The sequence below is a fragment of the Camelus bactrianus genome, chromosome 11 (assembly GCF_048773025.1).
Source record: "Camelus bactrianus isolate YW-2024 breed Bactrian camel chromosome 11, ASM4877302v1, whole genome shotgun sequence".
Classification (NCBI taxonomy): domain Eukaryota; kingdom Metazoa; phylum Chordata; class Mammalia; order Artiodactyla; family Camelidae; genus Camelus; species Camelus bactrianus.
Window position 1 is genome coordinate 82,670,513 of NC_133549.1, and position 17,441 is coordinate 82,687,953.

The 17,441-nt window shown below is 35.1% G+C and overlaps 1 pseudogene; it reads right to left on the reverse strand.

Annotated features, from left to right (window-relative positions):
- Window positions 1-16,477: 16,477 nt before the first annotated feature.
- Window positions 16,478-17,441, reverse strand: LOC105078514 (ribosome biogenesis protein NSA2 homolog pseudogene; annotated as a pseudogene).

The window sequence follows — 17,441 nt, forward strand, 5'->3', positions numbered from 1 at the left end:
TATCTCATTGTGGTTTTAATTTGCATTTCCCTAATGACCAGTGATGTAGAGCATCTTTTCATTTACCTGTTGGTCTTTCATACATCTTCTTTGGAGAAATGTCTGGTCAAGTCCTTTGCCCATTTCAAAGTTGAGCTTTTGGGTTTCTTGGTTGTTACTGTTTCGTTTTGTTTTGTTTTGCTATTGAGTTCTTTGAGTACTTTATGTATTTTGGATATTAACCCCTTATCAGATATGGTTTGCAAATGGTTTTCCAATTCCATAGGTTATCTTTTCATTTTATTGATGTTTCTTTTTTTGTACAGGACCTTTTTAGTTTGAGGGAGTCCCACTTGTTTATTTTTTATTTTGTTCCTTGTGCTTTACGTGTCATATTCAAAAAATCAATACCAAGACCCGTGTCAAGGAGCTTTATTTCTGTGTTTTCTTCTAGGGCTTTCGCAGTTTTATGAAGTCAAGTTTTGGTAATTTTGAGAATTATTTCTTGTTCTCTGATGGCCCCTGTGATTGATGTCACTTCTTAGGCAGTTTTCTTTCAACTATGTTAAGAGTTATATGTTACATGTTAATTTGGAATTAAAACCAGATATCCTTCAACTTCTTGCTGTGATTTTGTTTTATCCATGTTCAGTTGTTTTGATTATTCTGGTTCTTACATTGTACCCTTGGTTTTTCTAAAAATATCTCTGCTTCTTCATTTTCTATTCATTTTCCATAGGTGAAGAGCTATGTATTTAATGTAGATTCCTAATTTTATTTTTCCTTTTGGATAATTTTTTCTTCATTTTTCAAGGCCTATTCTTCCGGGCTCCAGTGTGGGGTTCCCTTACATCCTGTACTTGTAGTTTGACCTCCTCAGTCTCTTTCCTTGTGGGCCATCTGATTCATTGCTTGTTTCACTTCTCACCAAAATGCCAATGACTCCTCAGTCCTCACCTTCATTCTGGCCTTCCCTTCTTAGATTCAGAGCCACACATCCTGTTGCCTCCAGGAGATCTCCATCTGCCTGTTCCACAGATACTTCAAGCAGAACATACCCAGGACCTCTCTAGGTCTTATTTCTGCCCAAGGTCTTTCTCTCTGCTTCCTAGTATTTGCACATGGCACTAGGATTTACTTGGATGCTCATAAAGATAATTTGGGTGGCAATTTTCCCATTTTCCTTTTGCACCTTGAATGTGGGACCAAACTATCTCAATGTCTTATTTTGTAGGGTCACTTATTTCAGGAGTTGGCAAAACTATAAGAAGCTACATAGCAAATATTTTAGGCTTTGTGGCCAAGAGATAAAATCTAGAGTGCTACATAGATACTTATCAAACAAGAGAGAAAACAAATTTCCACCAATTTTCTGTTGATAAAATTTGAAATATTAAAATGTTGAGTGTAGTGTTTCATAATACAGGTCCAGTAATAAGAAGAATGGAGTTCTTTGTGGGTGGATAACACTTTGCTTAATTGTGATTCTTTGTTATTGTTTCATATCATAGAAATCTATTACAGGAGGGGTTGCACCAGGATGGTGGAGTACAGAGACTCACAGCTCACCCTCTCCCACAAATACAGCAAGAATTACATCTACAAATCCACTGAATCACACAGAACACCTACTGAACTCTGGCAGAGTGCCTCTCCCTTCGAAATACAGGAGGATACTCACAAATCTGGTTAAAAAAAAAAATTGGTGAAGGACCAGTCCTGCAGGGAGGGAGCAGCATAGAAAGAAAGGTACCCTCACGCTGGGATATTCCCTCTCTAGCTGGAAGTTCAGCAGGAGCAGAAGTGGAGTTTCTAAGGCTACAATGAGAAAGTGGCAACCCACTGTCAGACAGAACTAAGGGAAACTGACACAAAGGGTCCCTGTGATCTCTAGCCCTGGATAGGAGCCAGCAGGGATGAGCCAGGACTGACTGTTGGAGATCAGTGAGGAGCCCAGGCAGAGGGCTGGGGCCCACTGCATAGAGGCAGACTCAGGGGACTAGAGAGAGGAGTGAGCTCTGGTTGGCAGTGTGTGCAGAACAGAACAGCCTGGGACCCCTATAAAATAAGGTGGTGTCGGGGGGGGCACAACACAGCCACACCATAGCTGCTTTCTCCACTTGGCTCCATTGTTAGTGTTTTCTCACAAGAAGAGAGATAAGGCTTGGTCATCACCATTACTGCTGCACAGAGGCGGGGCTGAAAGCTGAATCCATACCCAGCAGCCCTGCAACTGCACAGATGGGACTGAGATTTGTTTACAGCCACAGGCAGAGAGGGTGAATTTGCTGTCTCTGGACCCTTTGTGGACCCACGCCTCTGGGATGAACAGGCAGTGCGCTAAGTTCTGACTCACAGTGGGGGTGCTTATGGGTATTTACAAGAGGCCTACTTACTGTATCTGTATGCAGAGGCAGGGCTGGGGTCTGCACTGACAATGTGGCACATCACAGATTCATGTGTGATGGCAAACTTGCTATGGCAGGTCCTAACACCTGACATTGGCAGATCTGCACTGGTGGTTCCTGGGGCTCAGAGGCTGGGGAACACCAGAGTAGGTGGCCAACATTCCTGCAGCTAAGGCAGGGATAAAGGCAGTGACAAAGGCAGTGTCAACAAAGAATACTCTGCAAGCCCACATAACAAATGACAACACCACAGAGGGCATTTCCCAGTGAACATCTCCTGCCTACTCTTCTTCCCAGCTGAAGCATTCCAACCCAGTCTACTACACACCACAGCTCAGAAACAGATCTAGAAGCCTCTATTCCAGAAACAGTGGAGCAGACCAGGCCCCTGTCAAGGCTGTGACAACTACAGAACAAAACAGGAGGCCCAGCTCAACAACAAAAACCAGGGCAGGCTCTGAGCACCACAACACCAACCACACTCCTAATTAAAGGGATACCAGACAATACTCACAGAAGAACGACATGGCAACCATCCATACTAAGAACAGCCATAGCAACTAATGTATCAGATGCACAGTCTACACAGGAATGTTCCCACTTTAAATAAGAGCAAACAAACAAAAAATAAAACAGTACTTCAATACCACAGTAGATAACTGATACTCCAAATTACATAGACCCAGAGTTATATAAGTAAAATGAAGAAGCAGAGGAGCCACCCCCAATTAAAAGAACAAGAGAAATCCCCTGAAAGAATGATCAATGAAATAAATCTCGATAGTCTACTACATCATGACTTCAAAAAGGGAATGATAAAAGCAGTGAAGGGACTAAAAGAGACTATCAAAAGAAACAGAGAATACTTTAAAAAGGAAATTGAAACTATAAAGAAGAGCCAATTAAAAACAGAAAACTCAATTGCTGAGATAAGAGCTGGGTGAAAGGTAGTCAAAAGCAGACTAGATAACAAAGAGGAATGAATAAGTGACTTAGAAGACAGGAGTCTAAGACTAACAGAAGACTAATCCAATCAGAACAGCAGACAGAAAATCAAGTAAAAACCAATGTAAGCAATATAAGGGACCTATGGGGTAATACAAAGCATGCCAACCTATGCATAATAGGGGTCCCAGAAAGAGAAGAAAGAGAAAAGGGGATTGAAAAGGTATTTGAAGAAATCGTGACAGAAAACTTTCCAAACCTCAAGAAGGAATCAGATATCTAAGTACAGGAGGCACAGAGAGGCCCAAACAAGAAGAATCCACAGACCTATACCAACACATATTATAATTAAGATGGCCAAAGTTAAAGATAAAAAAATGATTCTAAATGCAGCAAGAGAAAACCAGTTACTTACAAGGGAACCCCCATAAGGCTTTCAGCTGATTTCTCTACAAAAGCACTGCTAGCCAGAAGGGAGTGGCAAGATATATTCAAAGTCCTGAATGAGAAAAAGCTGCAAACTAGAATATTCTAACCAGCAAGATTATTCTTTAGAGTAGAAGGAGAGATAAAGAATTTCAGATACAAGCAAAAAATAAAGAATTCAGCTATACTAAACCTATGCTAAAAAAAAAGATATTGAAAGGTATACTCTAAATAGGAAAGAGACAGGAGACTATACAAATGAGAAAACCATAATTGCAAATATGATAATTACAATGAGTTGCAAGAGAATAAACATGAAGATGTAAAAAAATTAATAAATAAAAATAAAGAATATCAAAATCATAAAAGGTGGGAGAGGGAGCAAGAAAATATAGATTTTTTTCTCTCTCTCCCTCTTTTTTTTTTTTTTGTTCTTTTTAGGATGTGTTTGAGTCTACCTGATGATCAGTCTAAAGCAAACAGATATAGTAAAGGGTTAACATACCTGGAAAACAGGGTAACCATAAATCAAAAGCATACAATAGAGTCACAAAAAACAAAAAGAAACCAAGCAAATACAAAAGAAAATAATCAAACCACAAAAAGAAAAAGAAAAGGGAAATAAAGGAACAAAGAAGAAATATCAAATCAAATGGAAAACAAAGTTCAAAATGGCTATAAACACACATCTATCAATAATTACTATAAATGTCAATGGGCTCAATGCTCCAATCAAAGGCATAAAGTGGCAGATTGGCTAATAAAACAAAAGCCTACAAAATGCTGCCTACAAGAGACCAACTTTAGAGTGAAGGAAACACATAGATTGAAAGTGAGAGGATGGAAATAGATATTTCATGCTAATGGAAATGACAAGGAAGCAGGAGTAGCAATACTCATATCAGACAAAACAGATTTTAAAACAAAGGCCACAAAGAGACACAAAGAAGGACACTATATAATGATTAAAGGAGCAATACAAGATGAAGATATTACACTCATTAACATATATGCACCCAAAATAGGAGCATCTAAATATATAAAACAGATGCTAGCAGACATAAATAGAGAAATTGATGGGAATACAATAATAGTAGGAGACTTTAACACCCCACTAACATCATTGGACTGGTCTTCCCGACACAAAATCAAAATGGCAATGGAGAGACTAAATGACACAATAGAACACTTGGACTTGGTTGATATATTTAGGATATTACATCCCCCAAAAAACAGAATATGCATTCTTTTTAAGTGCACATGGAACAGTCTCTAGAAGGAACAACAAACTCAGGCACTAAAGAAGCCTCAAAAACTTAAGAGGATAGACATTATTCCACGTGTCTTCTCTGACCATAATGGCATGAAACTAGAAATCAATCACAGAAAAACAAATTTAAAAATGACAGCATGGAGACTAAATGACATGCTACTAAAAAATGAATGGTTCAACAATGAAATCAAAGAAGAAATCAAAAAATACCTTGAGAAAAACGACAATGAAAATACAACCACACAAAATCTATGGGATGCAGCAAAAGCAGTCCTAAGAGGGAAGTACATAGCAATACAAGTCTTCCTCAAAAAAAGAAGAACAACCTCAAATAACCAACCTAGCCTACCAGCTAAAAGAATTAGAAAAAGAAGAACAATCAAAACCTAAAGTCAGCAGAAGGAAAGAAATAATAAAGATCAGGGAGGAAATAAATAAATTAGAGATTAAAAAATAGAAAAAAATCAATCAAACCAAGAGCTGGTTTTTTGAAAGAGTAAACAAAATCAACAAACTTCTGGCCAGGCTCACCAAAAAGAAAAGAGAGAACACACAAATAAACAAAACAAGAAATGAAAATGGAAAAATTACAACCAACACCACAGGAATACAAAAAATCATAAGAGAATACTATGAACAACTATATGGCAACAAATTGGACAAGTTAGAATAAATGGACAAGTTTCTAGAAACATACAGTCCATCAAGACTGAATCAAGAAGAAACAGACTTGAACAGACCAATCACTAGAAGTGAAATAAAATCAGCAATAAAAAAACATCCCTGCAAACAAAAGTCCGGGACCAGATGGCTTCACTGGAGAATTCTATCAAACATTCAAAGAAGAGCTCATACTAATCCTTCTCAAATTCTTCCAAATGATCGAAGCTAAGGGAATATTCCCAAACTCATTCTATGAGGCCACTATCACCCTGATACCAAAGCCAGACAAAGACACTACCAAAAAAGAAAGCTACAGGCCAATATCATTGATGAACATAGATGCAAAAAATCCTCAACAAAATATTAGCAAATAGAATTCAACAACACATAAAAAAGATCATACATCATCATCAAGTTGGCTTCATCCTAGTGACACAAGGATGGTTCAACATTTGCAAATCAATCAATGTGATACACCACATCAACAAGAGAAAGGGCAAAAATCATATGATCATCTCAGTAGATGCAGAAAAAGCATTTGATAAAATTCAACACATACTTATGACAAAAACTCTTACCAAATGGGAATAGAGGGAACATATCTTAACATAATAAAAGCTATGTATGACAAACTTACAGCCAGCATAGTACTCAATGGTGAAAAGCTGCAAGCCTTTCCACTAAAATCTGGAACAAGACAAGGATGCCCACTCTCAGCACTTCTATTCAATATAGTATTGGAAGTCACAGCCATAGCAATTAGACAAGAATAAGAAATAAAGGGGATCCAAATTGGAAGAGAAGAGGTAAAATTGTCAATATACGTGGATAACATTGTATTGTATATAGAAAACACTTAAGGCTCCACACAACAAGTTCTAGAGCTGATAAAATAATTCGGCAAGGCAGCAGGCTACAAGATCAGCATACAGAAATCAGTGGCATTTCCTAACATTAACAATGAAATATCAGAAAAGGAAAGTAAAGAAATAATCCCTTTTAAAATTGCATCCAAAAAAACTAAAATACTTAGGAATAAGTCTGAACAAGGAAATCAAAGACTTATGTATGGAGAATTACAAAATGCTGAGTAAGGAAATTAAAGATGACTCAAAGAAATGGAAATATACCATGTTCTAGGACAGTAAGAATTAGCATTGTTAAAATGGCCATACTACCCAAAGCTATCTACAGATTTAATGCAATCTCTATCAGATTACCCAGGACATTTTTTTTACAGAACTAGAACAAATCATACTAAAATTTATATGGAATCACAAAATACCTAGAATTGCCAAAGCATTACTGAAGAAAAAGAATGAGGCTGGAGGAACAACCCTCCCAGACTTCAGACACTGCTACAGAGCTACAGTCATTGAAACAGCATGATATTGGTACAAAAACAGACATATGGATCAATGGAACAGATTAGAGAGCCCAGAAATGAATCCACAAACTTTTGGTCAATTAATTTTTGACAAAGGAGGCAGAGAACATACAATGGAATAAAGACAATCTCTTCAGCAAATGGTGGGGAAACTGAACAACTGCATGTAAATCAATGAAGTTAGAGTATTCCCTCACATCATACACAAAAATAAACTTGAAATGACTTAAATTAAAGATTTAAAAATAAGACAAGACACAATAAACCTCCTAGAAGAAAACATAGGCAAAACATTATTTGACATACACCTCAGCAATGTTTTCCTAGGGCAGTCTACCCAAACAATAGAAATAAAAGCAAAAATAAACAAATGGGACCTAATTAAACTTACAAGCTTTTGCACAGCAAAGGAAACCATAAGCAAAACAAAATGACAACATGCAGAATGGGAGAAAATAATTGCAAAAGATGAGCCTGATAAGGGCTTAATTTCCAGAATATATAAACAGATCATACAACTTAATAAAAAAAAAAAATCCAAAAATGGTCAGAAGACCTAAATAAGCAATTCTCCAGTGAAGACAAATAGCCAATAGGCACATTAAAAAATGCACAATATCGCTAATTATCAGAGAAATGCAAATCAAAACTACAATGAGGTATCACCTCACACCAGTCAGAATGGCCATCATTCAAAAGTCCACAAAGGATAAATGTTGAAGAGGGTGTGGAGAAAAGGGAACCTTCCTACACTGTTGGAGCGAATGTAGTTTGGTGCAGCCATTATGGAAAACAGTATGGAGATTCCTCAAAAAACTAAAAATAAACTTACCATGTGATCCAGGAATTCCACTCCTCGGTATATATCCAGAGGGAACCTTAATTTAAAAATATACATGCACCCCAGTGTTCATAGCAGCACTACTTACAATAGCCAAGACATGGAAACAACTTAAATGTCCATCAACAGATGATTATATAAAGAAGCTGTGGTATATTTGCACAATGAAATACTACTCAGCCATAAAAAAGAATAAAATAATGCCATTTGCAGCAACATGGATGGAGCTGGAGAATGTCATTTTAAGTGAAGTAAGCCAGAAAGAGAGAGAAAAATACCATATGGTATCACTTATATGTGGAATCTTAAAAAAAAAAAAAAAAAGACAAATTAACTTATTTACAAAACAGAAACAGACTCACAGACATAGAAAACAAGCTTATGGTTACTGGGGGAAACAGGATGGGAAGGGATAAATTGAGAGTTCGAAATTTGTAGATATTAACTAATGTATGTAAAATAGATTAAAAAAACAAGTTTATACTGTTCAATATCTTATAGTAACTTACGGTGGAAAATGTGAAAAAAAAATATATGTAATAAATATATGACTGAAGCATTGTGCTGTACACCAGAAATTGACAAAACATTGTAAACTGACTATACTTCAATAAAAATATATTTTTAAAATCTATTGCAGATCTTCATCTGTTAATGCTGTCTTTCACACAGATAGGTACTGTCAATTACTGATATTCATCCACAATATATTATTTTAATTTATCAGCAAACTCCTCACTTGTAAGCCAGGTATAGAATCCTTATGGATTATTCTCTTGGTATCTGCCTTTTAGCTTGTCATTGCATTGCCGATTAGTCACTTCAAACTGAGGGTTAGTTGGAATCTCCAGTTAAATGGATTTTGAAATATGAAAGTGTCATATTACTTGCATTGAAGTCCAAAAAATGTCACTGAAAGTTGTTTGAGCTAGAAAATATATTCACTGCAGATCTGGAAATGGAGATCTCAATTTTTCCTTTAACTTTTGACAGCACAGAATGTGCTGCATGACATTACTAGTGATTCTAATAATGTTGAAATGTCTACTGCATTATAAGATTTGCATAAGTGCTATTTTACTTTGTAATTTTAGGTAGAATTCAGTAGGAGACATTATCATGCCTTCAGGAAGAGCTAATTTTTAAAGCTATTTAGTGTCTGATATAATGGATGTTGAGGAAAGGCCTTATTGAAAAGCATTTCAATTACAGTTTTGAGCTAATATATATATTTTATATATGTTTTTTATATATTTTATTTTATATAGATATAGATATATTTACCATAGCTAGGCCATTAGAATACTGTGTGGAAAGGCAATTCAAGATATTAATCTATTTCTTTTTTTATTGAACTATAGTTGATTTACACTATTGTGTTAGTTTCAGGTGCACAGCAAAGTGATTCAGTAATATAGCTATACATATACTTTTACAGATTCTTTTCCATTTATAGCCTGTTAAAAGATATTGAATATAGTTCCCTGTGCTAAACAGTAAATCCTTGTTATTCATCTATTTTATATACAGTGGTGTGTATCTATTAATACCATACTGCTAATTTATCTCTCCCCTCCCCAATTTCCCCTTTGGTAACCATAAGTTTGTTTTCTGTGTCTGTGAGTCTGTTTCTGACTATAGTTCATGGAAATGATGATGGCTAAATCTATGAGAGTGAGTGAAGTTCACCATTGCTATTGGTAGTTCAATTACATATGATAGGTTCAAACCTTCACAGAAATTTTTTTCTGTAAAATTCTAATGATAATAATGCAATGAATAACCCACAGGCTGTAGACACCTTACATCTTGATAGACATTATAAATTTGCCTCACTAAGCCTTTTTCTGCTCTACATTTATTTTAATTATCACCAGTTGTAACCCATTCTAGTAGCGTTTTCCAATTCAGGTTGTACTGAATTAGTGTCTTCTTAACTAGTTTGAAAATATTCTCTCCTGCTTTTCTACTCATATTATTTTTAGGAACTAATTCTCTAATACCTTTAAAATTAATATTGACATTCTAAATAATTAAGAACAGCTGAGCAGTATTGGTAATATGTTTGGATTCATCAGAGAAAGGAAAATCATTTGATCATTTGCCTTGTTTTTTAATTGACTATTAATGTTGCTTCCAGTGTCCTCAGTTCTGTGAACATCTCTTCTCACCAGAGACTAATAGTCATAAAAAAACGTTTATTTTCTCTGGATACATTTCTTTAGCTAGTTTTATCAAATACAGTTTAATTAACTCACCAGTGGCTTCCTTGCTTAGCTAAGAAATGAGTCACTCAGAAATTTTTTTTGGTTTTACTCATTTTCTTTCTAATTTTTGTGAAGAAATTCTGCTGTTATGAGATATTCTGTTTTAAATTATCAACCTTTTATTACTGAAGTATAGTTGATTTACAATGTTGTGTTAGTTTCAGGTGTACAGCAAAGTGATTCAATTGTATATTCTTTTTCAGATTCTTTTCCATTATAGAAGGGATTGGATTGTTTGTTTTTTACATTAAGTTGAATGAGCTGTTTGTGTATTTTGGAAATTACTCCTTTGTTGGTCTCATCATTTGCAAATATTCCTCCCATTCTGTAGGTGTCTTTTTCTTTTGTTGATGGTTTCCTTTGCTGTGCAAAAGTTTTTAAGTTTAATTGGGCCCCATTTGCTTATATTTGTGTTTATTTCCATTACTCTAGGAGATGGATCCAAAAAAAAATATTGCTGCAATTATGTCAAAAAGTGTCCTGCCTATGTTTTCCTCTAGGACTTTTATAGAATCTGGTCTTACATTTAGGTCTTTAATCCATTTTGAGTTTATTTTTATATATAGTGTTATAGAATGTTCTAATTTCAGTCTTTTACAGATAAGTGTCCAGTTTTCCCAGCACTACTTATTGAAGAGACTGTCTTTTTCCATTGTATATTCTTACCTCCTTTGTCATAGATTAGTTGACCAAAGTGAGTAGGTTTATTTCTGAACATTCTATCCTGTTCCATTGATCTATGTGTCTGTTTTTGTGCCAGTACCATACCGTTTTGATTACTCTAGCTTTGAAGTATAGTCTGAAGTCAGAGACTGTGATTCCTCCTGCTCCATTCTTCCTCAAGATTGTTTTGGCTATTTAGGGTCTTCTGTCTTTCCATACAAATTTAAACATTTTTTGTTCCAGTTCTGTGAAGAAATGTCATTGGTAATTTGATAGGGATTGCCTTGAATCTATATATTGCCTTGGGTAGTATGGCCATTTTCACAATATTGATTCTTCCAATCCAATAACATGGTATATCTTTCCATCTGTTTGTGTCATCTTCAGTTTTTTTCATCAGTGTCATTGTTTTTAAGAGTAAATGACTTTTGCCTTCTTGAGTAGGTTTATTCCTAGGTATTATATTCTTTTTGATGCAATGATAAATGGGATATTTTCCTTAGTTTTTCTTTCTGATATTTCTTTGTTAGTGTATGGAAATGCAACATATTTCTACATATTTTTGTATACTACAACTTTACCTAATTCATTAATGAGATCTGATAATTTTCTAGTGATGTCTTTAGGATTTTCTATGTATAGTATCATGTTATCTGAAAACAGTGACAGTTTTACTTCTTTTTTAATTTGGTTTCTTTATTTCTTTTTCTTCTGATTGCTGTGGCTAGCACTTCCAAAACTATGTTGAAAAAAAGTGGCGAGGGTGGACATCCTTGTCTTGTTCCTGATCTTAGAGGAAACGCTTTCAGCTTTTTTCATTGAGAATAATGCTAGCTGTGGGTTTGTCATATACGTCCTTTATTATGTTAAGGTATGTTCCCTCTATGCCCACTTTCTGGAGAGTTTTTCATCATAAATCATTGTTGAATTTTATCAAAAGCTTTTTCTGCATCTGTTGAGACGATCGTATGGTTTTTATTCTTCAATTTGTTACTGTGGTGTATCACATTAATTGACTTGTTGGTATGGAAAAATCCTTGCAACCCTGGAAGAAATCTCACTTGATCATGGTGCATGATCCTTTTAACGCATTGTCGGAGCCCATTTGCTAATATTATGTTGAGGATTTCTGCATTTATGTTCATAAATGATACCGGCCTGTCATTTTGTCTCTGATATCTTCTTCTGGCTTTGGTATCGAGGTGATGATGGCCTCATAGGATGAGTTTGGAAGTGTTCTTCCTCTGTAATTTTTTGAAATGGTTTCAGAAAGATGTGCATTAACTCTTCTCTAAATGTTTGGTAGAGTTCCTCTGTGAAGCGTGGACTTTTTTGTTGTTGTTGGCAGTTTTTTAAATTACTGATTCATTTTCAGTATTGGTATCTAGATTTCATATTTTGCATTTCTTTCTGGTTCAGTGTTAGGAGATTGTACCTTTGTAAGAAATTGTCCATTTGTTCTAGGTTGTCCATTTTACTGGCCTATAGTTACTTACAGTAGCCTCTTATGATCCTTTGTATTTCTGTAGTATTGGTTGTAACTTCCCTTTTTCATTTCTGATTTTATTGATTTGGGCCCTCTCCCTTTTTTTCTTGATGAGTCTGACCAAAGGTTTATCAATTATGTTTATCAATTAGGGTTATCTTTTCAAAGAATCTGCTTTTAGTTTCATTTATCTGTTTTTTAGTCTCTATTTCATTTATTTCTTCTCGGAATTTTATGATTTCTTTCCTTCTACTAACTTTGGGTTTTGTTTGTTCTTCTTTTCTAGTTGCTTTAGGTGTAAGGTTAGGTTGTTTATTTGAGATTTTTTGTTTCCTGAGGTAAGCTTGTATAAATACAAACTCCCCTCTTACAACTGCTTTTGCTGCATCCCATATATTTTGAATCATCATATTTTCATTTTGGTTTATCTCTAGGTTTTTTTTTTTTCTTATTTGATTTCTTCAATGATCCATTGGTTGTTGAGTAGCATACTGTTTTGCCTCCACATGTTTGTGGTTTTTGCAGTTTTTCTCTTATAGTTGATGTCTAATCTTACAGTGTTGTGATCAGAAAATGTGCTTGCTATGATTTCAGTTTTCTTAAATTTATCAAGGCTCACTTTGTGGTCCAGCATGTGATCTAGCCTGAAAAATGTTCAATGTGTACTTGAAAAGAATGTGTATTCTACTGCTTTTGTATGGAATGTTCTATAAATATCAATTAAGTCCATCTGATCTAATGCATCACTTAAGATGCATTAAGGCATCTTAATGTTTCCTTATTATAGATCGTGGGTTTTTTAACTCCAGTCGGTCAATTTCTTTTTGATTGGAGTAATTAACCCATTCTTACCTAATGTTATTATTGATATGGTTGGAATTACACCTCTTGTGTTACTATTTGTTTCCTTATTGTCTTGCCTCTTTTCTGATCTTCTGCTTTTCATTTATCATCTTCTTTTGTATTAAGTAGATATTTCCCAAGGCACCATTTAAAGTCTTTTAATTTTTTGTAATACCAACAAGCTGTTTTCTTTTTTTGAAATACAGCTGATTTACAATATTATATTAGCTTCAGGTATACAGCAGGGATTCAGTGTTTTTATAGATTACACTCCATTTAAAGTTATTATAAAATATGGGCTATATCCTTATAGGTTTTTTATTTTATATGTAGTGGTTTATGCCTCTTAATCCTCTAACCCTATCTTGCCCCTCCCTCTTCCCTTCCCCCTCTGGTAACCACTAGTTTGATCTCTATGTCTGTGAGTTTGTTTTTATTTTGTTTACAATCAACCTCTTCCAAAGACAACTCTATTTCTCTCATTCTGTTGATCCCACTTCGATCAAAATTTTATCTCTACTACTACATCAAAACTGCTCTTCTCAAGGTCATTTGTGTTTTCCCTGTGGCAAAAACCACTTGTCACTGCTCAACTGTCATCTTACTTGATCTATCAGCAGCATTTGATTATTCCTTTCCCCTTTATATACTTTCTTCCCTTGGGCTCAAGGACAATAAACTCTCCTGGCTTTTCTCCTACCTCAATGACTGCTCCTTGTCAGTCTCCTTTGCTGATTCCTCATTTTTCAACATTCTGTTAACATAACAGTGTCCATGGCTATATCCTAGAACTTTAGTTCTAAACTCTGGTCTCTTCTGTTTGCCTTTAACTCTCTTGGCAATCTAATCTTATGGCTTTAAAATATCAACTATATAATGAAGTCTCTCAAGATTATATTTCTAATCAGGACATTTCCACTGAATTCTCGTTACATTCACCTCCTCTCTCCACCAAAAATCTCTGGAAACTGCTCATCTGTTCTTCACTCCTATAGTTGGCCTTTTTGAGAATGTCATAAATGGAATCATGCAGTATATAACCTTTCAGAAGTGGCTTCTTTCATGCAATATAATGCCTTTGAGAATCTTCTAAGTTGATGTGTATCTCAATAGTTCACTCTTTTTTAATGTAGTATTATAAAGCATGGATTAACCAGTTTATAATTCACCTGTTGTAGGACATTTGGAGTGTTCCCAGGGTTGTTGTTTTTTTTTTAACTACTATAAATAGGGCCGTTATTAACATTGTTGTATAGGTTTTTATGTAAATATTAATTTTATTTTTTTTAAGGTAGATACATAGGACTGGGATTGCTGAGTCATACATAAATGTGTTTAACTTTATAAGAAACTGATGAACCATTTTCCAGAGTCACCATATAATTCTGCATTCCCACTAGCACTGTAAGAGAGTTTCAGTTGCTATGTATTCTCATCAGCGCTTGGTATTGTTAGTATACTTTTTTATTTTAGTTATTCTCATAGATGTGTAGTGGTTTCTCATTAATTTTCATTTCCCTGATGGCTAATAACATTGAACAACTTTTCATATATATGTTTACCATCTTCCTATCCTCTTTGGTGAAAATCCTCTTGTATGAAGGTATTTTACCCATTTTTTAAATAGGGTTGCTTGGGTTTGATTTTGCTCAGTTTTAAGATTCATTTTATATTCTGCATATAAGCCCCTTGCCAGATGAGACTTTTCTCCCATCTATAGCTTGTCTTCACATTTTCTTAACAATGTCTTGTACAGAGCAAAAGTTAATTTGAAGTCCAATTTATAAAGCTTTTTTCTTGCATGGTTTCATGGTGCTTTTGGTGTCATGTCTGAGAACTTTTTACCTAACCCAAAGTCATGAAGATTTTCTCCTACATTTACTTCTAAAAGCTTTGTCCTTTTGTGTTGTACATTCAGATCTATAATCCTTTTTGAATTAATTTATGTTTAAGGTGTGAGGTTTAGGCCAAGGATTTTTTTTTTTAATGAAATGTCCAACTGCTCTGTTATCAGCTGTTGAAATGGCTGTGCTTTCTCTATTGAATTGCTTTTGCACTTTTGTAAAAAGAAATTAGTCATATTTGTGTGAATCTATTTCTAGATTCCCTACTCTGTTCCACTGATCTGTTTCTGTACCTTCAACAGTCTTGATTACTGCATGTTTAGAGTAACTTTTTGTAATATGACTATTCGAAGTTTCTCGTTTTTGAAAACTGTTTTAGCTATTCTTAGTTCCTTTGTCCTTTCATACAAATTTTAGAACCAGCTTATTTACATCTATAAAACAAGCCAGCTAGGATTTTTATTGTATTTTGTTAAATCTATCGATCAGTTTGTGAAGAACTGACATCTTGACTATGTTGACTCTTGCCATCCATGAATATGATATGTCTCTCCATTTATTTAGGTTTTCTTTCTCTTTCATCAGCATTTTGTACTTCTCAGAATACAGGTCTGGAAATCTTTCTTCAGTTTATACTTAAGAATTTTGGGGGGATATTGTAAATTGTATTTCAAGTTCAGCCTGCAATTGTATATTGCTATTGTATAGAAAAAGTTGATCTTTGTGTGTTGGCTTTGTACCCTATAATCTTGCTAAATTCACTTATTAGTTCTAGCATTTGCTTGGTGCTTTTTTCTTTTGTTTTTATATATTCCTTAACATTTTCTACAGTCAATCATATTATCTACAAATAGGGGCAGTTACAGTCCTTCCTGTCCACACTGTATGCCTTTTACTTCCTTTTCTTTCCTTGTTGCACTAAAATTGCCAGTACTATGTTGAATAAGAGTGGTAAGAGCAGACAGCCTTTCCTTATTTTGATCTTAGAAGCAAAGAATTCTTTCACCATTAAGTATGATGCCAGTTCTAGGGGTTTTGTAGTTGCCCTTTATTAGGTTGAGGGAGTTCCCTTCTCTGCCTAGTTTGCTGGGAACTTTTATTATGAATGAATGCTGTATTTTGTCAAGTGTCTTTTTTTTTTTCTTTTTTGGTATCAGTTGGTATGATCATGTGGTTTTTCTTCTGTAACATTTAATTTTCTTTGATGTAGATTACATAGACTGAGATTCAAATATTGAACCAGCCTTAAATTCTTCAGATAAACCCCATTTGTTCATGGTGTATTCCTCTTTCTATGTATTTCTGGATTTGATTTATTAATATTCTGTTGGGAACATTTTGCTTCTATACTCACAAGTAATTTTTTTCTATAATTGATTTTTAATCATTCAATTTTATGGACATCTAAACACTGAACAGACACAGGAGACCAATTTGTAAAACTAGGCCGTTTTAATGTTTGTTTATTTTATAACAATAAAATAGTTTTCTTGATGACTACAGACACGTAAGGCTGATTGTTAGTACTCAGAAACATCACAGTAATAGTTTCCTGATTGAGGTGTAATTTTCAATAATCATAAGGAGTTAGCTATTTGTGTGTAACTGCTATCAAACCAGTAAGACTGCATTTATGCATCCATCATTTTCAGGACTGTTGGTAACCTGGGCATATTTCCCCCAAATCACCTTGCCTCTTGTGTCACAAGGCCCAACTCGCTCACGTTCACTTCAGTGACAGCACCTTTGGTGATAGCACCCAAATTTGTATGTAGTGGGGATGAGTGATTCTTCTTGACACCAAGCACTGGCAGGCAGAAGGTAGCTTTCAGTTCAGGGCGTGTTACGTGGGCCTTCTTGAAACGTAAGCCCATTGGCCTAATGAATCTTTCATATTTAGGTGCTATTCGAGTAAAGCCATCTCCAACAAAGCAGACTTTAGTAATCATCCTCTTCTAGGCTTTCTTCTTCCTCTTTCCTGTTCGGATAACTTTTAATACTTTTGTTTCTCCCTGGGCACGAACTTTGGGCAGTGGGACTTCCCATTTTCCCGCTTTCTCTTTTCGTTTCTGTTTAATCATACTGGAAAGTACTTTAGCTCGGGACTGTCCCTCTCTGTCCAGTAGATATGCAGGTACTGCTCCTTATGGAGTCTTTTCATCATTCTTCTGTTTAGTGTTTCTCTTTTCGTGCATCTTGATAGTCTTTTTCATTTGTATTTTCTCAGCATGGTGCTGTTTATGGTAGAGCTTAGCTTTCAGACCAATCATCTTTTTTGCCTTCTTTGAACGTTCATGAGCCTCTCGGCCTTCCTTCTTTCGCTTTTTCTCATGGTAATCCAAACGGTATCCATAGCGCTTACAGTGTAACTCAATACATTCGTTTTGTGGCATGGTGACGGCCGCCGAGCCGCCAG